At 44.5% G+C, this 12,267-nt stretch overlaps 1 protein-coding gene across 1 annotated transcript in view; it reads left to right on the top strand.

Moving 5' to 3' along the window:
* JCAD (junctional cadherin 5 associated) overlaps positions 1–12,267 on the top strand; it is an 83,989-nt gene that overhangs the window by 24,861 nt on the left and 46,861 nt on the right. The window contains exon 2 of the mRNA XM_086714646.1: positions 9–92. The gene's annotated coding sequence lies outside the window, so the exon portion shown is untranslated. The remainder of the gene's footprint in view (positions 1–8; positions 93–12,267) is intronic.

Below are 12,267 nucleotides of genomic sequence, written 5' to 3'. Positions count from 1 at the left end.
TCACTCAGTGACAATTAGATGGAACCACTGGACAGTAAGAGGATCAGTTTGATCTGGACTCATTCCAAAGACATCTCAACTCCTCAACACAGGTAACTCATTAAGGGAACCCTCCTATAGATTTTATTTACTGCCAAGAGATTTGTATGGATATTATTTTTACTCTTGTTCATTCTTCAGGACAGGGATGTTTGAAAAATTAAACAAATGATGAATAATAATTGGGAATAATTGTGCAAGTAAGACCTGAGCTAAATTCTTTCTATAATATATTCTCATAATCTCAAGAAACCGTTCCAAGTTTTAGGCAGGGGAGACAAATGTGAAGTCCTAGTGTTTGGTTTTCATAAGTGCAGAGTTAATTATGAGCATAGGTGTGATACTCCAGAAACCCTCCTGCCCACTGCCCTCAAGTGTTTGAATGGGAGCAGCCATGTTGTGTATCATTTGACCTAGCCCTCCAGCGCCCAAACCCCTATCCCCATCACAGCCAATGGAAACCAGGTCAATGAGCTGACACAAGGTCAGCCAAATCCATGGCCAGAAATCCAGAAGGCTTGGAAAAACAAAACAAAACAAAACAAAACAAAACAAAACAAAACAAACACTCCACCCAGAGATGATGGTGATTAAGTAAACCAATCAGATTGTTTCTCTTGGTAATTTCCCTCTTTAGAAACTCAAAGAGCCCCACCTAGAACAGTAATATCTCCCTCACTCTAAAGTTCACATGTACCTTTCTGTTTGCTGCTAGTGAGCCAGAAGCTCCTATACTTACTTGACCTAGTAACGAAGTCAGATCCCTAGACCAGCATCACCAGCACTTTCACTGGTGTTGAATGGAGGAGCCTCACCAGAGCCTGACAACTAGAGCCCGGAGCCAGATTTGAGGAGCTCTTACCACCCTCTCCACCACACCCAATACAGTTGCCGGCTTCAGGGGCATGTCAAAGAGATGACCAGGACATCTCACCACCCATTACCAAGGTGTATTTAAGAGCACTGGCCACACCCTTTCTCTCCTGGGTGTTCTCCCATCGGTCCCCCATCAGGGGTGTGCCGTCGTCCTGAGGGTCACCAAGGAGAAAGGCTCTCATATATCTAGTTCAAAAGAGGAATGCACGATTGTCCTGTGGCCTTTTTATGTAGGAGTATAAAGGGGCCTGCTGCCATCGGCCAATCACCTGAGAAGCAACTTCTCTGACTAATCGGTCCACATACAGCTCTTTCCAATTATCACAGGTATAATTTATGGGTCTTGCTGTCGGGTCAGAGCAATCAGCTTTTCCCTCAAAAAGCAGAAAACCCTGAATGGTCACCATTTGTCTAGCTTTTCAGCCATTAGAGAATCTATTTCAACTATCTTCACAGGCTTGATGGGTGATTTGCCTGGTTTGCACTAAATGGCAGGTCTCTGAAGCCGCGGTATTAAAAAAAGAAACCCTTCATCCAGCCCACTGGGATTGCAAAGTGTCTTTCTTGATTCAGATGTTTGCCTTTCTACAATTGCAATCAGTCTCTGTGTGCTATGTGGTTGTGACAGTTACACGATGGAATCCCTGCCGAGCTGCTCTGAGATTTGTCAGGAAACAGGCTGCACACAGACACTATTTCGTTGACCAGGGCGAGCTTCTGAAATTTCAAAGGACAAACCATACCTGTCTCAGTGACCAAATTATTAAGAGTATGGAATGCAAATGAAAACCCCAATGAGATACTGCTCTGCACCCATTACGGTGGCTATTTTAAAAAAAGAAAATAAAAAAAATAACAAGTGTTGGCAATGGTAGCGGGAAATTGGAACCCCCATTTATTGCCGGTGGGGTTGTGAAATGGTTCAGCCAATGTGGAAAATAGTTTGGGAGTTCCTCAGAAAGTTAAACATAGAGTTACTGTGCAATCTGTAGCTCCGCCCATAGGTACATACTGAAAAAAAATTGAAAGCAGGGACTCAGACAGCTATTTCTATTTTTTTTTAATGTTTACTTATTTTTGAGAGAGACAGATCATGAGTGGGGGAGGGGCAGAGAGAGGCAGAAACACAGAATCCAAAGTAGGCTCTAGGCTCCGAGCTGTCAGCACAGAGCGAGACATGGGGCTCGAACCCACGAGCTGTAAGATCATGACTGGAGCCGAAGTCCGCCGCTCAACCAACTGAGCCACCCAGACAGCTATTTCTGCACCAGTGTTCCCAGCAGCCTTATTCACAACCGTTAAAAGGTGGGACAACCCATGTCCATTGAGAGATGAGTGGTAGTCTCAACACCCAGTGGACTATTGTTCAGCCTTAAAAAGGAATGAAATTCTGGCACATGCTCCAACGTGGAATCTTGAAAACTTTATGGGAAGTGACATGAGCCAGTCACAGAATGGGGAGTGTTATAGGAGTCCACTTCTGTGAAGCACCTAGAATAGGTACATTTAAAGACAGAACATAGAATAAGAGGGTATCAGACGCTGAATGGGATGATGAGTGGGGACTTACTGTTTAATAGGTATAGGGTTCGGGATGATGAAGACGCTTTGGAAATGGACAGCGGTGGTGGCTGTGTACCATTGTGAATGTACTTAATGCTATTGAATTATAACGCTTAACAATGGATAACATGGTGGAAAGAAAGGTACATGTCTTCTGTTCAATTCCCTGCTGAGGGCAGCCCGATTCCATATACCATCTTCTGCTCAGGGTTTGTGAAAGAAGCCACACCCCGGGTGTCACCTTGTCACAGAGAAGACTAGAAGCTCTGACTCTGGGAGGCAGGTTTCACTGGACAATTCCGGCTGGCTTGCAGCCGCCTTGTTAATATTCTCCACAATTCCAAATGTCTTCTTAGATTTTTTCAAGTTCAATCAAATACATGTCCGTGTATTTGCCTGCCTTTCTGGGCAAGCAAGTTCTGCTGGGGAATGTGCCTTCCCCTCTCCCTGAGAAACCCTTTTAACATGAATAAAACATGGGCCTGAGCAATTCAGCCTTCCCAGCTGGTTCTCACCAGCTTAGAGTATGTCTTTTGTTCCCTTCTACCCTTGACAAGCATGATGGCTTTGCTCTCATGCTGACTTCTATTACTGTGAAGTTGAGGATAACAGGCCTTCCCTCGGTCCCTTCTAATACAGACTCTGGTCATTCACAATGCCATGCTGCCCAGGACCACACGTGTGTCCTTATATTGTCCTACCTGCACACAGATAGCCCTTCACAACTGCACTGCAAAATTCGAGAAGGGATAGCCAGACAGCCCTGGGATGCATCCCCTCAGGGATGAACGTGAACAGGGAAACGTGAACCCCTGTTTCCACATCTGGCTGCATGAGATCCACAGTCTCAGAGGATGATGCTTTGAAACTCAGCTCAGGCTGTGGTTTCCGCAATCAACAAACACCTGTACAGTGTAGCTCTTTTGACTGAATCAAGGCATTGGCATTCTATCTCTAGAAAGAAGGAACTCTTGTCAGATTTCTGGGTAGGCACCCAGTGCTCCAAAAGTCCTGTGTGAACCATATTTATAAATTGGAAGTGAAACCACGTATGCCCCAGGAAGCATCAGGCTAACTCCATTTGTCATCTCGGTCGAGAAGATTCAGAACAAATGGCAGTGCTTGGGACAAAGTGTTATAATGAGGATACAGTGGTGGGAGCCTGTGGAGAACAGAGCACACACATGGGCATGACAGCTTCGTTGCTTTTTACCCCAGTTCTTCCAAGGGACTTGCTTCCCCCTGAGCACGCGTTAGTAAAGCAAAACACAACTGCCCCGATTTTTGACTACCTTCCCCCACCTCCTACCCACTTCCGATTTTTCCACTGGGCTGCTCCATAATCTGATGGCATGATTCTGACAGGCTGGCATCTGTCAGTGCTTGGTGTTTGGCATTTCTGACGTGACACTGGCTTCATTTTATGCGAGGGTTTTCTTCCCATCTAGAATGAATATAAGTTCCTGGAGGGGGTTAGGCGTACCGCTTAGCTTCAAAAATCCAACAAAGTCGTAGCAAGCCTTGGGTACTCTGTCTCCTTGGCTGGCCATCAGCTCAATTATTACATAGAAACTACCCAGTGTCATCGGTACTGACAGGAATGTGAAATCAATTAGGCCATTCCAGGGAGTTGAGACAAAGCTGTGTGAAATGACACCGGACTAACAGGTCTAATGAGAAGAGCATGTTGTTCCTCAAGAATCCTACTAAAAACATATTGAAGGCAACACGTAACAGAGTCTGTCACATGTGGGCTTTTTTCATAGCATTGCATTAGGTCCTCCATTTCCAAAGCACATTTATTTCCTTCAGAGATTAGGACAACCCTAACCCATTCCATTCTGGATTCCAAGACCTTTCTCCCCAGGGAAGAATATGGTGGTGCCTCGAAGTCTACACAGAGTTCCCGTTTGTGCAGCCAGAATTTGAATAAAGTCATTAGAGCCTTTAAGAGCTAGTTTGAGGTGAGAAATGGAAAGGGGTGGGGCGGGGGGCGGGGGGAGGGGGGTGGGGGGAGGGTCTGTCTTCCAAGCAAGTTCTTGCTTTGCTTCACATATGAGAAGCATCATGTGTTGGGATGTGATGGATACAGTAAAGGGAATGGTCGGCATGCCGTGGGTAACACATGCTCTATGACCTTCCTCCTCCACAACCCTGCTCAGAGGATTCCAACACCCCTTTTGGATTCCTCATCCACGTGGGGATCGCTGGCAGCTGGAGGTGAGCACACAGCTGCAGATATTGTCTTTCCCTGGCAACCGTTGCCGTGGGTTGTTTGGGCAGATGCAGAGCCATATACACACCAGAGCTACCCCTGCCATGACCCACTCATACATGAAGAGAAAGATTGTCCACCTGGGAATGTAGGAAAAGCCAGGCGCCGATAGCCAGGCTGACTCCTCTGGATATTTAGGCTGGAGAATTTGGCCCCAGATACATCAGAGTATTTCATCTTGAAATCACTGGAAGTTTCAGTGGGCTTATAATATGGTTGCCTTACTTCCACCTTGGCCGGTTGCCTGCTTGGCGCCCTCCCGTTCAATTTGGAAGAAAGGGGTGAAAGGCGGTGAAGTAATGTCCCAGCCACAGGTACGACATGTGTTAATATCCAAAGGAAGAGTCATGTAAATGTATCCCGCTCGTGTAGGCTTCAGAGGATATACTTGGTTTAGTATCAGATGGTTATTTTGTCCACAGTATTTTTGTCAAGATTTCTAACACATTTATTCATCCTCTCGTCACTGGGCCAAAACTGGTCTTCTAAATCCTAAAAGCTAGTTCTTTTACTGCCCTATACACACTTACACACACACACACACACACACACACAGAGCCATATGCTCAGATTAAGCTCGGAGACTTCACATTTTACATTAAGTAAGAGTCCTTTTATTAAAGTGTTCTCTTGGAATCCTGTGATATCTGGGCTCCCTGGAAAACTGAAGGTACTCTAAATATCCTGCTTTACACACTATCTTAACTAAATTCTTTATGATATTTCAATAGCTTTAAGGACTTCTTTTTTTATAGAAGTTTATTTATTTATTTTGAGAGAGAGAGAGGGAGCACGCAAGCAGCAGATGGGCAGACAGAGAGGGAGACAGAGAATGCTAGGAAGGCTCCGTGCTGTCAGCACAGAGCCTAACCTCGGGGTTCAATCTTACGAACTGTGAGATCATGACCCGAGCCAAAATCAAGAGTCAGGTGCTTAACGGGCTGAGCCAGCCAGGCACCCCACTTTGAGGACGTCTAACCTTAAAATACACATGCTCTCTGCAATACCACTTTGTCGTCTGGAGAGAAGGGAGGAAGGAAAGAAATACCAATCTGGCTTTCCATCCAAAAGGCTAAGTGGAACAGTCTTTCTTAAAATTTGTTAATCATCTAGTATCTCTGTAACATTTTTCCTATAAAAAGCAAATGAATTTAGAAATAGTTTCCTCCCTTGGCTCTCAACAAATGAAGGAGCTGTGCTCATAAGTTATATTTAGTGGCCAGAAACTGACGATACTAATAGCTGTCATTTGCAGAGTGCTACGATGTGCCAGGTGCTCTGTGTTTCTCTCATTCATTCTCCTGTGAACCCGATGAAGAGGGCAGCATGAGACCAGCTAACATTTATGGAACGTTGACTCTGTACTGAGGACGCTCACTAAATACCTCATTTAATCCTCATAGCAAGACCGTGCTCTGTATCGCATAAAGAAACTGAGGCTCAGAGAACTGATTTCCCTAAAGGTGCACAATTCATAAACAGCAACATGTGCATCCAACCCAAGTCTGTCTGACTCTGGAGCCCAAGTATTTCCTCCTTCAGGTTTTGGTACCTCCTGACAAGCAGGGGAATTGGGAGGCACCTTTACTGGGAATGCATTCAGCTCCCCCAGGGGGGCAGCCGGTCCTTTTGCAGTTAATGAGACCTACAGAGCCAGCCAAGAGGTGGTACCGGATGACTGTGAGTAGTAGCAGGTTAATATCAGGCTAGGTCACAAGCTGTGGCTCGCAAACTTTGGTGCTCATTAGAATCAGGGAACTTGTTTTAAGGCAGGTTTCTGGGCCCCGCCTCTATGTTCCTGGCCAATGACAGCTAACCACCTGTTCTTTTCCAAACAGCCCATAACTTCACCAATTCATACTTCAACAGATTCGGACGATGACATTTCCAAGCTTAGTGGTTTATGTTGTGAATGGCAGTCGTCATCAGGTATCTGGCCATTAAGAAACTCACAATCTGGGGTGATGAAGGAGGCCTTCGTGCACATAGGAAGGCTGCAGAAGGCACGCACTTATTTGGAGATGTTAGTAGAAATAGTGTCTGCCATAGCAAGGAGTACAAAACATAGCACGTAACCTGGAAAATGGGAGTGTTAAATAAATAGACGTAACTCAGCAGCGGGAGTTAGCTGTGAACTTAAAGAGGTTTCATGGCACCCGCCTTTCTGCGAAAGAAGAGAGCATTCTGTCTTCCCAAAGCAAAGATATATTGGTGTCTGTGGGGATCCTTCTTACTGTCTTTATATTAGCATTTCAAATCTGCCTCTAAGAATATCTACCTGTCTTCTAGCTTTTTAAAATATTCTTTTAAAATTTTGTTATTTACTTTTAGAGAGAGAGGGCCAGAGAGAATCCCAAGCAGGCTCTGCACCATCAGCACAGAGCCCGATGTGGGGCTCGAACTCACAAACCGTGAGATCATGACCTGAGCCAAAATCAAGCGTCGGCCACTCAACCAACTGAGCCACCCAGGTGCCCCTGTCTTTTAACATTTAAATACATTCCTTTAAATGTAGTTATGAAGACCCTACAATTTTACATCAAATGACTGAAAATCAGACTTACCATCCTGCAACCACTTCAACATTATTTTGTCCTCACGCTCTTCGGTCTGCCAACATTCCCATTCCCCCCCCCCCCCCCCACCCCGTGTTAGTGCCCTGTTCATACTACGGTTCATTAGGACAGCTGGATAGATAGATAAATAAATAAATAAATAAATAAATAAATAAATAAATAAAACGGAACAATTTACTGAGGGGTAGCCGTGAAGAATTCATAACTAGGAATGTTCTTCTACATTTTAAATGAATCCTTCAACATACAAAATCCATCATAACCTCGTAAGTAGGCATGCCTACTGGTAAACAGGTGGCCCCCGATAAAATAAACAGGTGGCCCTTGACCACGGATAAGGCAGTGCTCTCTGGAAAGGATAGTCGTTGTGTTTATGAATATCATCTGTTCCAAGAATGTATAATATTATAGCTCCAGTGTATGCTGTATAGAGAAGGGGGGAGAATAGGACTGGATTTAATATTACATCTGTGACTGGTTAGTTATGGTAACCTTCAGGTATTTGGTGGTTTCAGCTAAAGGTCTGATGCACATTCCAGGCATCAAGAACTATAGGGAAGACTATAAAAATGTTTAGACAAAGAATGAATACATTCACTAGTTTGAGAAAACTAGAAAGTACATGCAGTTCCTGCCGTCTTGAGAAAGGCACTCAGTTCGGCCTCTCACCAAGAAAATGTGCTCCTGGTCCCCATGCAGGAGAGGCCCCAATGATGGCACTTGCAGGAATGGAGAGTCTTGCGGGGCCTTATCAGCAAAGACTGGGGAAAAATGAACTCGGTTATCAGGGGAGGGTGGGTTACAAAAGAAACACGGCAGTAACTGTTCTGGAACTTGCTAACCAATGTTCTAGCCAAATGAGACGCTGGGCTACTTTTTAACTACTGTTGATGTAAGGCTGGCTTCCGTCAATTTATTTTCTTTTCCCTGAATTATGTTTCATGTCTGTTTGTTGCCTTCCTACAAACTACTGATTATTCCCTTTGCCCTCTCTTATTTGCATGTTGTATATTGCCTGCTTTTAGAAAATTTAATTTCTGTTGGATTACACCAAAGACACAAATAGCATGCAATCTGCCTGATCTCTATGTCACCCAGGTACTTGAAAGGCTCATCAACAGAGTTTGAGGAGAGTAAGCTGTTTTTAAGACAGAACACGGAAAAAGCAAAAGCAAAACTCCAAACAGATTTAACACAGACAGAAATAATTCAAGAAAACCTAGCCCTTTTCTCAAAGTGCTGGCTAGCCATTTTTCCTGTGGTAACCCTTAGCCCTCACCTAAGTGTTTTGACCCCATTCGTATGGCGAGGATTTACAACTTTGTATTTGCACAGTGTGAGTTTAAATGATCACTCTTCATTTCCGAGGTACTCACCAATTCAATTCAACAGATAGCTGTTTCATCTAGCTGCCAAAGGTATGGTGCTCGGTTGTGGTAAACAGCAGGACTGATTTGTACCTGGGTCTTAATTTATAAAGGTGACTGAGTCACAACCTGAAGATGTAAGTACCATTGGAAGAAAAGTTCCCGGGCACCTAGTGGCTCAGTCGGTTGAGCATCTGACTTCGGCTCAGGTCATGATCTGTGGTTCGTGAGTTCAAGCCCTGCATTGGGCTCTCTGCTGTCAGCTCCAGAGCCTACTTTGGGTCCTCTGTCTCCCTCTCTCTCTGACCAACCTCCCCCCACCCCCACCACTCACATGCATGCTCTCTCAAAACAAATGAAAGAAAAGTTTCAAGTCACTCACTGCTCCCCTAGAAACAGGCATGGCACACCATGCTGGACCACAGGGGAAAGCACCAGGGTCCATCAGGAGGCAGAAAGAAGCAAGAGAAAAGCACAGACCACAGCCTTTACTGAGGTCTCTGTGCAAAAGGCAAGGCAGGGCTGGGGAATCAGCGGAGGGTCCGCTGGTTTGAATAACTCTAGTAGGTTTTGAGGCAGGTGGAGAGGAAAGGGGCTGCCTGGGACGATTAGGTCAGGGAAGACACTGACTTGGTGTGTGACAGGTAGATAAGGAGGTGGTTTAGAGGATGGGCTCTACATCACCAGGGGGTTGTAAACAACCATGGCCATCAGGTTGGCCCTGTACTGTGATTGATAGATGCCAAATAGACAAGCAGAAGGGTGAAGAAAACACGGTTAGGATGGGGATGATCCTAGTAGAAGGGGACAATCCCTTCCACTAGGAACTCAGAATCTAGTAGCTGGACTAAACACATGGGTTGATGAAGCAAATGCAAGGCATGCCACGATCAATGCTGTACCAAGAGCTTAAACAAGATGCTAGAGAAGTTTCACAGAGGCGAACAAGCAAGCTTGTTCAAGCAAGACATAGAAAGCTTTCTTATATGGGAGATTTCCGATATCTTCAACACTCAACTAGGAGCACTTCTTCAAAATCAGAGCACCCTGGTAACAAATGCTGCCCTTATGTACGTGAAAGACAACAAGTCAAGACCTAGCAAGTACCTGGCACATAAGAAATATTAAATGAGGGCACCTGGGTGGCTCAGTCAGGTTTAGCATCCAACTCTTGATTTCGGCTCAGGTCATGATCTTGCTGTTTGTGACTTCGAGGCACGTGTTGGGCTCTGTGCTGACGGTGCTTGGGATTCTCTCTCTCCCTCTCTCTCTGCCCTCCTGCACGCTCTTGCGTGTGCTCTCTCACTCTCAAATTAAACAAATAAACTAAAAAAAAAAGAAAAGAAAAGAAACATTAAATGAAAGGTAGTTCACACTTCTCCCCCCCAAGTCGGTGTCCTTTTTGTGTTGCTAGCCATTGCCAACTTAATAAGAGGCCAATATGTCATTCTCTCCCCCAATGGAAGCATTGCATTTTTTTTCAATGAATGTTGGTAACCAACTTGTATCCTTTTTGTTCACATAGTTCCCATTTTTTAATAAGAAGTTGTATGTTTTTTTTTTAATGTTTATTTATTTTTGAGAGAAGACAGAGCATGAGTGGGGGAGGAGCAGAGAGAGAGAGAGGGAGACACAGAATCCGAAGCAGGCTCCAGGCTCTGAGCTGTCAGCACAGAGCCTGACGCGGGGCTTGAGATCAGGGACCATGAGATCCTGACCTGAGCCGAAGTGGGACGCTTAACCGACTGAGCCACCCAGGCGCCCCAAGAAGTTGTATGGGTTAAAGAAAATGCTAGAGTTGTTTTTAGTTGATCCCTGATTAGCTGGTATGTGATGGCAAGAGAGGCGGCTCAGGGCTGCCCATGTCTGGACCACTCTGTTGTCGGCCACATCACTGTCTTTTTGAAGTCACGTGTGCATCTCCCTTCTACCAGTGGGATCCCAGCCAGCCACTGTCACTCCCTGGAGGACAGGAAAACAAGGTTTCCTTAATGAATCTGGGAAAGAATCGCAGACTGCAGGCAGGGGGATGCTTGGAATGTTCTGTCAACCACTAGTAAACAGAACCCTTTGCTAGGGTGGTGACAGGGCTTGGGAGAGAGGCAGAGCTAGGCTGTTTCCCATTAATGTGTAGCCTCATGGAGGAAAAAAGCCAACAAAGAGATAGCAAATGATTAAAAATGATTTTTCTTATGCAATAACCATGCAGATTCATTCTCCTTAGAGTGAAGGTATATGATTAAAAATATTTGTTATTCTTCTCTTAATCCCCAGGATTGTCAATTTTCTGTCTGGGTTGATGCCAAATCTTCTAAGTCAACAGCTAACAAACAGCTATTGCATTTTATTCACAGGGGGCATCGCTGTACCATTCCTCACCATCATACAATGATGTTGATGACTACTGTATTTTTTTTTTAATTTTTTTAAATGTTTTTATTTATTTTTGAAGGAGAGAGAGACAGAGCATGAGCCAGGGAGGAGCAGAGAGAGAGGGAGACATAGAATTTGAAGCAGTCTCTAGGCTCTGAGCTGCCAGTACAGAGCCCGACGCGGGGCTCGAACTCACGAACCGTGAGATCATGACCTGAGCCGTGCCTATCATTCTGTTAGGTTTTGACACACTCTTTCTTTTTTTTTTTTTTTTAAATTTTTTTTTTTCAACGTTTATTTATTTTTGGGACAGAGAGAGACAGAGCATGAACGGGGGAGGGGCAGAGAGAGAGGGAGACACAGAATCGGAAACAGGCTCCAGGCTCCGAGCCATCAGCCCAGAGCCCGACGCGGGGCTCGAACTCACGGACCGCGAGATCGTGACCTGGCTGAAGTCGGACGCTTAACCGACTGCGCCACCCAGGCGCCCCATTGACACACTCTTTCTATTTCTTGGGCTCTATTCTTGCTTCTCAAATTTTATTTGTGTAAGAATCATCTGGACCTTTACTGGACATTCACTTTAAGAGTACAGATTCCTGGGTCCCAACTGCAGTAATTAGAAATTCTGATTGTGTCCGATGTGGATGAGGACCAGATATTCGGCTTCCAGTCAAACCCAACATTAATCTGAAATTAGGTGGTCCATGGAACGCAGTTTGAGAAACAGATTTCCAGTTTAGGGCTAAAAATAATTATGCAGAATAGCCTCTGAATTAATATAGACCATGTCAGTATCTAAAAAAAATATAAGGTTTATTAGCACTTGTTGACATAAAACCTTTTGTAGTTTTTGTATAATACTTATTGTCTGACTTTTAGTACAAGCCAACGAGAAGGATTCAAGATTTTATCAAGGACATTAATCTTTAAAAAATGAGAACTGGTAGTGTTTTTCAAACTCAGAAAAACATCAAAGAATATCTAAGTCAACGAAAGGAAACCGTATATTAGGTCATCACAAAAGAGCCCTAAAGCAAGGAGGGAAGAGGGTTATTCTAGGTCCTTGAAAAGGCAAGGAGTTAAAGAAACAAGGGTTTTTTTTTTTTTTTTTTTTTCGTTTTTTTTCTTAAGAGGCCATTAAGCATTCTTTCTCTGGTCATCGCACATCTGCCCTGATGACTCAATAATCCAAGTT

Source organism: Puma concolor, chromosome B4 (assembly GCF_028749965.1).
Source record: "Puma concolor isolate L17-30 chromosome B4, mPumCon1.1.hap2, whole genome shotgun sequence".
NCBI classification, from domain to species: Eukaryota; Metazoa; Chordata; class Mammalia; order Carnivora; family Felidae; genus Puma; species Puma concolor.
The sequence above is the reverse complement of the archived record's forward strand: the minus strand, read 5'-3'. Positions and strand labels throughout refer to the sequence as shown.